At 34.8% G+C, this 12,522-nt stretch overlaps 1 long non-coding RNA gene across 1 annotated transcript; it reads right to left on the reverse strand.

Moving 5' to 3' along the window:
• Positions 1 to 8,138: 8,138 nt before the first annotated feature.
• LOC140866901 (uncharacterized) lies at positions 8,139 to 9,520 on the reverse strand. Its single transcript, XR_012144991.1, has 3 exons — positions 9,357 to 9,520; positions 8,983 to 9,163; positions 8,139 to 8,707 (listed from the first exon to the last, which is right to left on the reverse strand). It is a non-coding gene; the product is annotated as an uncharacterized lncRNA (long non-coding RNA).
• Positions 9,521 to 12,522: the final 3,002 nt, after the last annotated feature.

Below are 12,522 nucleotides of genomic sequence, written 5' to 3' on the forward strand. Positions count from 1 at the left end.
TGGGAGAATATTACCATGGATTTTGTTGTTGGCTTGCCGAGGACAGTGAGAGGTTTAGATGCTATTTGGGTTATTGTAGACTGTCTCACTAAGTCGGCGCACTTCTTACCTGTAAGGAAGACCTTCTCTATGACTCAGTATGCGGAGTTGTATATCCGGGATATAGTCAGACTACATGGTATCCCTGTTTCCATAGTGTCTGATAGAGACCCGCGATTTACTTCGTCTTTTTGGAAGAGTATTCATTCCGCTTTGGGTACGAAGCTTCTGTTTAGTACCGCCTTTCACCCGCAGACGGATGACCAGTCTGAGAGGGTGATTCAGATTTTGGAAGACCTTTTGAAGGCTTGCGCTATTGATTTTCAGGGTAGTTGGGAGTCGAGGCTACCGCTAGTGGAGTTCGCATACAACAACAGTTTTCAGTCCACTATCGGCATGGCTCCCTATGAGGCACTCTATGGGAGACCCTGTAGATCACCGGTCTTATGAACCGAGATTGGCGAGAGATCAGAGTTAGGATCGGAGATTGTTCAGCAGACTGCCGAAGTTGTAGCCAAGATCCGTGATAGGATGAGGGCTGCACAGAACAGACAGAAGAGTTATGCTGATCATATGAGGAGAGACTTGGAGTTCTGAGTGGGTGATCATGTCTTTATCCGAGTATCTCCCTTGAAGGGCGTGATAAGATTCAGGAAGAAGGGTAAATTGGCTCCGAGGTTTGTTGGGCCTTTCGAGATTCTTGACAGAGTGGGGACGTTAGCCTAAGGGTGTCTTTACCGCGTAATCTGGCCGGTGTGCACAACGTTTTCCACGTATCCATGCTGAGGAAGTATATCTCGAATCCTTCTCATGTGCTGAACTTTGAGCCTCTTCAATTATCTCCTCACATGACTTATGAGGAGAGGCCTGATCTGATATTGGAGAGACAGGAGAGAAGACTCCGTAACAAGACTATTCCGATGGCTAAGGTGAGATGGATGAACCACTCGGAGGAAGAGGCCACTTGGGAAGCAGAAGCAGATATTAGGACACGCTACCCAGAGCTCTTTGGTAAGTTCTAATTTCGAGGACGAAATTCCTTATTAGGAAGGGAGGAATTGTAGTGCCTGAAATTTTCATGATTTAAATATTCATGCCTAAATTAATTTTCAGTATTTATATTTATTATTTCAATATCTTGAATTTAATTGCTTAGTTTTCTTTTAAAGTTAGAGTTGCTCAATTTTTTAAGTTATTTTTTTAAAAATGCTTGAGTAAGAGGTTCCCGGTTCCGGCAAGCGGTGATGAAGGATTCGACGGTTAATTTCCAAGACTTTAATTTTTAGAATTTTAGATAAGAAAAAAATGGAGGTTTGGACCGAGAGTTTGACTTTTGAATTTTTCGGGTGTTAAAGACTGCTTTTATCCTTTTCTTGAGATTATTTATTTACTTTTCAAAATTTGAAAATTTATTAGACCCGAATTGATAAAGATTTAATTTAAACACCTTGACTTGAGATTTTAAATTTAAGAGTTTTAAAGGTGCATAGAAGTTGAGGTAAAGTTTTAGCTAGTGTAGCATTTTTATAAAGTGTACTAGCACCTTTAATACTTACACCTACACATATATGTACACACCTATACACTTAAAATAAAACACAAAATAATTTCTTAAAACCCTAGACCTAAAAGACAAGCCCTAGCTGCCTCTAACCTCTCCTCTCCCCCTACACTCTCTCGGCCGACACCCCCCCCCCCCTTCAACCAGCCGCCTCCGCCGCCTCCAGCTACCATCGCAGCCACCGGAGCACCGCCTTGGGAGGTCTTCACCTAGCTAGCCAAAATCCCAGCTCTCTTCCTCCTTCTTGCTTTCGATTTTTGGGGTAAAAGCTAGACAAGGCAAGTGTTGGCTTTTCTTTGGGCATACAAGTTAGCTACATAGTTTTTCCTTCTTGTTTCTTGACATATTTCGAAATGCTTAAGATTTTCAGTAGGTAAGTTTCGAATTTTCCATATTTTCAGCATGATGATATGTTATTTTCGAAAATTGATATATGTTTTGAGTTTAAAAGATTACATGGTTATTGTGATTGGAAAGTTGAAGAGTATTGATTGCATATGTTGATTTTTGAAAATTCCAGAAGTTTTATGCCTAAAATTTCGAATTTATATGGTGGAAGGGCTGTAATTGATGTGAGTTTGAACTATTTTAATGATTTGCATTGAGCATGATTGAATGTTTATGAGTTTGTTGCATTTCGAAGCATGGTCGAGTAAATTTTGAATTGTGGTGTTGAAGTGCATTTGAGGGCTGCCAAGAAGTTTGTGATAAGTCCTAAGAGAGTGTGTTTGGTGTGTTTGGTGGTTTGGATGGGTGGTAGAGGCAAGGATATATGATTGGAGGTGTTTTCACAAGGTAGTTGTGTGTTTGAGTGTGTTTGCTTTGAACAGGGCAGTTGGTTTCGGGGCAGGGCAGGTTCTGGGCGAGACCTGGGCAGGTCATGGGCTGGTCCTAGGTTTAGTTCATGATGTTTTGGTCGCGTCGGTATAAAATGGGCTCGTATTGGATAAGTATTCAATAAGTTATGAATTTTTGAAGTTAAGGTGTTGGTGCAGAAATTTTGAGGCAAAGTGGGCTGTCCGGTTTTGGTTTTTGGTCTTTTTGCTTAGGCTTTCAAATGAAGTTGACACTTGGTCATATGGTTAGTTTGGAATGTTTGAAAAGTGTCGGTTCGAGCGGGGTTGCATTTGGTTAAGGGGTGATAGAGTTAAGAGATTTTTGGTGCGATTGCTCGGGTTGTTGCCTCGAATATGAGATGAAGAGTTAATGAATGGGTTTACACTTAGGGACAGCCCCTCACTCACCCATTACCCACATTTTATGTTGAGCATTCATTCATGAAAAGGCATACACGTGTTTACTTTTAAAGGATTGGCCTTGGGTCAAGCAAAAAGTTATAAAGAAAGGCATTCTTTTTAATTGCATGCTAAATATTTTGAGTCGAAGTCAAAGAAAGAAAGGAAAAATATTTTTATGAGCAAGGTGATTTGATTGTGACGAGACAGGGTATTGTGGGGTGGGGGATGTCTCACTCCCTTGCCAAATAGACTGGTAGAACGAGACCGGGAGACATCGCGGGATCCCTACCAAACTAGACGGGTAGGGTGAGATCGGAAGAAATCTCGGGATCCCTACCAAATGAAGGAAAATGAAAGAAAAAGGGGTAAGTCGCGTCGGGAGAAATCTTGACGTCTTGCCGGCATAGTGCACTGCAGCCATTGATCGATCAAAACAAAGGGTCACAATTCAAGGAGCTAAGTTTAAGTTTAAAGTTGAAATTTCAGATTCAAAACTGCTTTGACTCGTCTTATTTTATTTAGTTTATAGCAAAAATCATGATGAATAGTTAAGAAAGGAAAGATTAAAAGATTCATTGCGTGAGTTCATTGTTGAAAATTGTTTTATTTCTCATGCATCATGTACATGTTTAGCTAAACTTTCAAAAGTATAGTATGTACCGTATTTTGAGTATGACTGCCTGTATTTTTAATCCTTGTTATTATACTGCTTATGCTTGCTGAGTCATTAGACTCACTACGCTTGCTTGTTTGCCAGGTAAGGGTGAGATCGTAGGGACCGAGGGGCAGGACCTTTGAGACGAGGCACTCCGGTGGTGCAAGGCCCTACGACCGTTGCTATTTTCATGTTTCCGCACTAAGTTATGATTGTAATAAAGAGGTTTAAACATGTGTACTTTTGATGATAGCCAGGATGTGTTTTTCTTGTGCTTGGAGTTTTACTTTTTATGATTCGAAGTTTTTTATTGCTATTTTCTTTACAACCGTGTGGGGTTGTTTTACTTCGGAGTTATGGTTATCTTTTATCGCATTTATGTCATTTTTGTTTTTTTTTTACATGTGGTTTGAGACAGGGTGGCTTGTCTATTTACAAACAAGTCATGGCAAATTTTTTTTTAAAAAAAAATTCATACTTTCTTTTATTATTTAATTGAGTATAGAATATAGGGTCGTTTCAGATTTTATGTGTTATAATTGATACTGAAAGGAGATTTTATAACATGATAGGGTAATATAGTCCATGGATCTACAACTTGCATAGACATATGAGGTTGGATACATGTTGATAGTCATAGTCCAATAGGTCGAAGACTAGAGGATTCCACAAATTGTAATGCAATTGCAATTGTTAAATAACACAAGGACACTTGGTTATTGCAATTTGTTAATTAGATTAATATAGCTCGACAGTGTATATTGATAGATTAGGGAATTCCGTCAAAAGCATGACTTGATAACCGAATTTCAATCATTAGAGAAGAAAAAGGGGTAGGTAAACCGAGATCCTAACAATCGTTTATTTATTTTCTGAATTTAATTTTATTATTTTGTTTTTTTTCATCTTTTATTTTAGTTTATTAATTTATTATCATCTTATCTTAATTAACTAAAAAATAATACTTGAGTAATTTTGTCAAACATCAATCTCTGTGGGCCGATACTCGTACTTTGTAAACTATATTATTACTTGACTCGTGCACTTGCGATATATTCGAGCTTAATTGATATATATATTTAGGTTTATTTTCAGTGGTAGTATTTGCTCGATCAAGTTTTTGGCGCCGTTGTCAGGGATTGAAATAGACAAATTTTACTTTTTGTTATTTTTTTTAGTTAATTTCTTCTTTTTATTTATTCTATTTTATTCCTGCGTTATCTACCGTTTTCTATTTTATTTTTACAGGAATTCATCTGGTGTAATACTTTGAGATGTTCCATCGACAAGTATTCACGAGTTTTACCCAGCAACATGAAGAGCCATTCTACACAGCATGGGATAGATTCAATAATTTGGCGAATACATTCCGGTATCATGATTTCTCCAATTATTCTCTTCTTAAATTTTTTCTTAATGGTTTAGATGCAGTGACAAGGATATGGGTAATTAATGGAGCTTTGCAAACTGGTTGTCCATTATTTTGCCGAGATGATGACAGTGCGATACACATATTAGATGATATGGCAGAATTTAACTATCACCGGTATTGGGATCTTACACCACAGATTTGGAGCCACCAAGACCCACAAGATACTTGTTACCCAGATTTTTCAGACCAACCATTCGAACTTCAAGAGGAGAAGGTAATTGTTCTCAATTGATCATGCATTCATTAGAGGATATGGCCGGTGAGTAAGTACGTGGTCATGAACGAGCGAGCTATAGAAGATCTAATTAATTCTAGATGCCACCTTGAGGAGAAGATAGAGAATCTCAAAATATCAATTCTCCATGAACACCAAGAACATGAAGTGAAGAAAGATACTGAAACAGTGATTCCCCAAATTTGGTTCGATGATGATGACTTAGAGAAGGTCCATGATTTGGAATGCGAATCAATTCATGCTGAAGATCAAGAGGTGTTTGAGTCTTCTCTTCCCATTGAACCTCAACCGGAAGAAGTTCTGAAGAAGACAATATATCCAGATACACCGCCAACACAAATTTTACAAGAATTTGTTCTCCGAGAACCTACAGAGATGTTCTCCTCCCATGTTTATCAGCTGCTAAAAAAAAGAGAAAATGGAGTGTTGTTGAGGTGACGAGCATAAACTGCTTACATCTGGCCAAGCTTGAGGGCACATGGAACAAACACCCATTTGTGGTGTCATTTGACACTTACTTTGGGCGTCAACCGCTCTTTGATGAGTGCTTCTGAGGGTCGAGCCGAAGATTGAAAATCAAGTGCTACTTGGGAGGCAACCCAAGATTTTTACATCATTTTTTTTAGTGTTAGTTTTTATCTAGTTGTTGCTTTATATTGAGTTGATCATGTTTAATCCCTCAAAATTTTTGATTTGCAAGGTGAATATTTAGGAATATTGATGGCCTAAGAAATGTGGTGTAGCAACGGCAGATGGATATACACTACGATGATTGACCAGGGGAGTGTTATTTTGTTTTCATTGTGTTTATTTTTGTTTTGCATTGGTTCCTTTCTCATTCTGTTCATTGTTCTAGAACATTGAGGACAATGCTTTGGATAAGTATGCTTTGGGTCCATTAGCTTCTGAAGATCTCATAAGACTCTTTTTTTTAATCTACTTTGGGGTTGGTCTAATGCAGCATGTTGGGTACCTAACATTATGATGATCTATGATGACTTTGTCAAATTGATAAACTGGAAGCATGAGTAAAAAATGATTTGATATATTTTGGGATCACAAGGAAATGTAAAAATTATTATTTGAGGGTGGTTGCTCCCTATATTGTTGTATTTTCGTAAAAGCATTAACCCTGAAAAGTAGTAGGAAATATTTTAATTGTTATTTTTTCCTTCTTTCGGTAGATTTTCTTGTACAAGAGGAGTCAAGGAATTCTGAATTTGAGAGAGCTCGACACGAAGGAGCTGAAGGTTCTAGCGATAGGGGTAAACATCATGATGCCTTAAAAGATGATGAGGAGAGAGAGTCACATAAAAAAAACCATGTCAAAGACGTGAAATATAGAGATGATGAAATTTGTGGAGATAAAAATGTCATGAAGATGATCTCAAAGACGATGAGCAAGAGGATGAAAAATATGGTAAAGAAATCAACAAAGATAATAAATATCGGGATGTCAAGTATAGGATAGATGGTGACAAAGATATTGTCGAAATATAATTTTTTATATTACTTTTTATGTTAATAGTATTAATTTCATAGTAAAAGTATTACTTTGTATGTTAAAAATATTAATCTATAATATATACTTATTTGACAAAAATAATATTACTTGTTAGCTCAAAAATTTTAGTTTTCATGACAAAAGTATTAAGTTTTATGTTAAAAATATTACCTTTAATGTATGTTAATATGAAATAAAAGTATTATTTTTTATGTTAAAAATAATAGTTTTTATGATAAAAATATTAATATTTTTGTGAAAAATATTATTTCTAACGTATGGTAATTAACATAAAAAAATATTACTTTTTATATAGAAAATATTATTTTTTTGATCAAAAATATTACTTTTATGTGAAAAGTATTATTTTTAACGTGTGTTAACATACATTATCAGTAATACTTTTGATAGAAAAACTAACATTTTTAAAATAAAAACTATTAAATTTGACTTAAAAAGTAATATTTTTTTAATTTTAAATTATAATACATTAGAATAAAAACTATATATTTTCAAATAATATTTTTAAACCAAAAAATAATATTTTTTTGGCCAAAACACGAATACCTTTAACCGATAATAATAATACTTTTAATGTGGGGTGGCTGCGGCTCAAGGGTGACATACAGAGTACAATATAACAACAAAAATAAAAAAATAAATTGTGACCATACATGCTTAAAAGTGTTATAATTTGAAATTTTAAAAATATTTTTAATATATTAGTATGAAAAATATTACTTATTATTCTTAAAAATTATATTATTACTTATTTTGGCAAGAGTATTATTTTTTTGGCCAAAAACATTAGTTTTATGTGAAAAATATTATTTGAAAATACATCGTTATTTTACATGAAAAATATTAATTTTTTGGTTAAAAGTATTAATTTGTATGCAAAATATATTACATTGTTTTGTTAAAAGTAATACATGAAAATATATATAAAAATTATTACTTTAATTTTTAATATATGATTATGTAAAATATTATTTGTTTTTGCTAAAAATATTACTTGTTTGATAAAAATTATTACTTGAAAATATATGGTTTATTTCACATGAAAAATATTATTTTTTTAGTAAAATATATTAGTTTTTTGGCTAAAAATATTATTTATTTGGTAAAATTAATAGTCAGAAATATGTGTTTATTTAACGTGAAATTATTGTTTTGTAATATATTATTACGAAAAGTATTACTTTTTGGTCAAAAATATTAGTTTTTTTTGCTAAACGTAGTTTTTATTTCAAAAGTATTGTTTCGAAATACATGATTACTTTAGATGAAAATAATCAAATGCATCATTGGATAACAACATTCTTTGGTCTTCAAATTCCAAGAGAAAAAAATGACATGTGTCTCTGTTTCCCATTTGATTCTGATTCACATGCAGTGCTAACAAGAGATTGAGAACAATGGAGAAAACACTACTAAAATGGAAATAAATACAAGATGATTGTGCTGCCGTCGATAAGAAAATTTGTGTGATGCTTCATTTAGCTGAGTAGCAACTTCGAGTCCTTACAAAAAACAAGAAAATCCTTACTAGAAACAAAAGAGTTCAACATGAAATAATTGTCAGATTCAGAAAATCCTAACAAGAAACAAAAGTTGTTTTTGACGAATGCACTTGACTTCCAAAACAATGCCTAGAGAGCTACACTGTCTTCCCTTCATGCCTCTAAACAGATTATTTCATGTTGAACTCTCTTAATAGAGTCATTCTCTTCTAAATCAATTTCATCAAGCTGAATCCCAATAACTAGAGCTCGTAACTTCAAATGCGAAAGAAAACCATCCTTATTTCATCAGCAACATGAAAAAGCCTGAAAAGCCTTCAACATAATGAACAAAAAAGTGATTAAAAATGGGGGAAAACTACGTAAATAAGCGTACATATTCACCACATTAAGCCTCCCATCATCGGCCAGAAGCCGCCCCAGCGCCCGCACATTCAAATGCTTCAAGATCCCAGATATCACAGGCTTTGGCTTCGCATAGGCCACTCAGCTGTCTCTTTTATATCCATGGTTGAAATATCTACATATATACAAGAATTTTTTAGTTCTCATCAATGCAAATTGCAAACTAAAACGTTGAACGGGTAACACATACATACCTAGTAAAGGCAATAGCAAATGAGAAGTAACAGAGAAACTATAAACCAAGAATCAAGTGCAGCTCCATTGGAGAAACTAAAGCCACATATAAAAAAAAACATGGTTCGTCGACAACAACTATGAACAAACAGATAGATGATTGTTCAGCAACTTCGGAACATCGTCGGGACACACAACCAAACTTTGGCAACTCACCAATCAACAACATCCTCATTTAGCGAGCGTAAACAGAAGTATTGATGGATTTTCCCAAGAATAGCAATTGCAGTCTTTTATGATTCCTCAGCGTCGAATTCTGCTACGGTGGAATTGGCGATTGAATCTAGAGAATTAACGAGCTCGGAAACTGCTCTCTCCGAAACGATGTAATCAGGCGCTTCAATCAACAACAAAAATGCCAAACAAAATCAGAAAAATATACGAATCACAACATATGTATGCATGTACAATACTAGGTGAAGGAGATCAAAATCATCAGGAAACAAAACACAATATTAAACAAATCCAATGAAAAATTCTACCCAAAGTTCCGAATTTAATATGCCCACCAATATCGTTGGTACGAATACCTGGTAGAAGAGTGAAAACAACAAGATTAGGGCTTGATGGTGGGACAAGCAGTCGGCAGCGTCTCGATCTGTGGAAGCGAAGCATAAATTACTTTGGACGGGGGAGAAGAATTGACACCTTAGACCGAGATTTTCCTTCCTTCGCTGCAACGCGCACAGCATGTGTGTCAATTCGGGGTGGGTCGGATTGGGTCGGGTTGAAGAAAAGAATATTTAAAAATTTTTCAATCGAATCCGACTCGAACTCGAACCAATCCAAAAATGTTCAATTCGAACACGAACTCGTATAATCCGAACCAACTCAAACAACCCGATTTTTTATTTTTATTTTTTATTTTTTTAGCAAAATAATTAAATAAAAATTTAAAACACAAAATAATAATAATAATATTATATTTAATTATATGATAACAAAATTTAAGCATATATATAATTTAAATTTGAAAGTTTAGTTGTATAAAATTTAAAGTTTATTTACTACAAAAAATAAAAAAAAATATTTTAAAAAATCAAAATTTTACAAAATAAACATCTAGATACTGTTGTCTAAGGGGGAAATTCTTTATATAGTCCAAGGAAGCTGTGAGAAGATGCATCTTTCATTTTAAATCAAGATCAAATTTATTTTTGGGAGAACAGATTTGAAATCACAGAGGCCGTACTAATTAATATACTATGAGATGGACTCTCTTAATGTAAACCAGTGATTTTTGCCTCGTGATGTTACGCATTTACGTTAAATTTTAATATAAATATAATTTTATGTACAGTAAACTTTTCTATAAATTGTAATTGTCGTTTTTTCAATATAATATTATTTATTTCTTGTCTGAAACGGGTATTTTAGGGGGAAAAAAAATTTATACATTTTAGATATCAAAATTCAAAACTAGTTATTATGAAAATCTATTAGCTAGCGATGTGATATAAATTTACATAAAAATACAGATTGATACATTTTTTTTAATTAACATGTATGCTTTTTGGATTTCTAGGGTATGCCGTACGCCCGTTTCAGCACTGTTTGGTTTAATGAATATAAAAATATATAGATAAAATATATTGGAATTATTGAAGGAATTGAATAAGATTTGAATATTGATAGATAAATAAAAATATATTTGATTTGAATGATTAATATCCGGATTAAGATCATGATTAATTGAAAAATTATTTTTTTTTACGCTCGTATCATTAAAAACAAAGGCAAACACTTGTATGCAACCGTTGCACGGGTCATATTCGTGTGACGGGTCTCTTATATGGGTTATCCATTAAAAAGTATTACATTTTATGTCAAAAGTATTACTTATTATTATAAATATGGATAGGGTTGACCCGTCTCACGAATGAGACCGTTGCACAGGAGTGTTACTCTTAAACAAATACTTAATTTTGTTTGACTTTGAAAAAAAATAGTTGAGATTATATTTTTATGAATAAAATCAATGTTTATTATTTCCCTACAAATTTAATTTATTATTATTAATTTGTTTTTTCATCATCACCTTTAATATGCTACATATCCATCCGTATTTAAATAGATATAAAATTATATACGTTTTGGGATTTGATAACCTACAACACCACTCCATATTAGCCTTATTCATTACTTTCCTTCTAAATTTTAGATTATTTTGCTCTAGTAGAATTGTAGTAGCCCGTACCCAGTTTTAGTAACTAATAACTAATTAAATCGATAAACATGATTAAAGAAACTCTTAATGGATTAGCAGAGCCCGGGTTTAGACCCAGAATAATCAGAAATGGTCCGGAGGATCAGGCAGAACGGAAGCAACGTTCTAGGAACGGATGCAACGTTCGTGCCATCAGAAATGCGTCACTGCTTATGTACTTGATGTGAAATTGGCACCATCAGAAGCAACGATGGTGAACGGACGCAACGTTCGTCAGGAAGAACGGACGCAACGATGAGGAACGGATGTTCCGTTCGTGGTCTATAAATAGAGGTGCAGAGATTCATTTCAAAGCACACCATTCACCTCTTCTCTCTCGATTCCTTAGCCTTCTAACTCAGATCTAGGGAGTGGCGTCCCATTGGGAATCCAGAAGTGGCATAGCGATCCAGGCGTCGTAGCGGAGCTGTGGCCTAGTTTTGAGGCAATCGACAGCAAAGGGCTAACGACGGACGAAGGTATAGCTTTTGCTTCCTAAAAATATTTAGGAGTATGCAATAACCTAGTTAAGGCTTTTAGAGCTCTATAATGATATTAGTATTATTTGGCAGTGTAGTGCGGATTATAGGCGTAGACCTAGAGCTGGTAGAGCGCGCCTAGTATTTGAGGTAAAAAAATATTGTTCGAGATATTCTGACTGAGTATGCATGTATTATGTGACTGCATGATTTATATGTCATGATTTTATGCTGCATACATTTACATCTTGAGCTATCTCTATTGAGATATCTGTTAGTAGGGTTTACCCTATCCTGTTAGTGGATGGACTTCCATCGATTTGGGTCCCACGTATCCACTGGTATTTCGGTATGTGAGCCACCTCTTGAAGCGATGGCACAGCGTGCTACATACCAGGGCCCGGTCTGTCTTTGTTATCTGATTCTTGACCTCCAGTCAATAGACGGTACACTTTCATGCATGTATACTCATACTCTCGTGCTGATCATTTTATGCTCACATCTCGTACTCTGTGTTTTTGGTTACCCTATTCCTTGGGGCAGGTTTGCGATTGGACGAGGCGGGTGAAACCAAGAGGGGCTAGGCAGTGGTTAGCCAGCTGGAGCTTCGTCTAGGTTTTTATTTCTGTTGTATTAGGTTGATACAGCTTTCGATTTGGTTGTATAAACTATTTGGATATTTACAGATTCCTTTTTTTGGGATTGTATTATTGTTTATGGTTTTCGCAGCTTATTATAGTTTACTGTTTGATTAATTTAATTGCATGTCTAAGTTCTATTTAGTAGGTGATCTCGGTAACTACATTTATGGTATCAGAGCATGCATAGTATTTTTGGGAATTTAGATTCTGCATAAGATAACCGTGAGGTAATTTTTGTAGATGGCGGATCGTGATGATCAGAGTAGTCACGACAGTATTAATGGACATTAGGGCGATGCCGATCAGGAACGTCGTCGGGAACGCCATCATCGTCGTTGTGATGAGGATCGTTTCAGTGTGCATCAATTCC

This window comes from Henckelia pumila, chromosome 4 (assembly GCF_033568475.1).
Source record: "Henckelia pumila isolate YLH828 chromosome 4, ASM3356847v2, whole genome shotgun sequence".
Taxonomy (NCBI): domain Eukaryota; kingdom Viridiplantae; phylum Streptophyta; class Magnoliopsida; order Lamiales; family Gesneriaceae; genus Henckelia; species Henckelia pumila.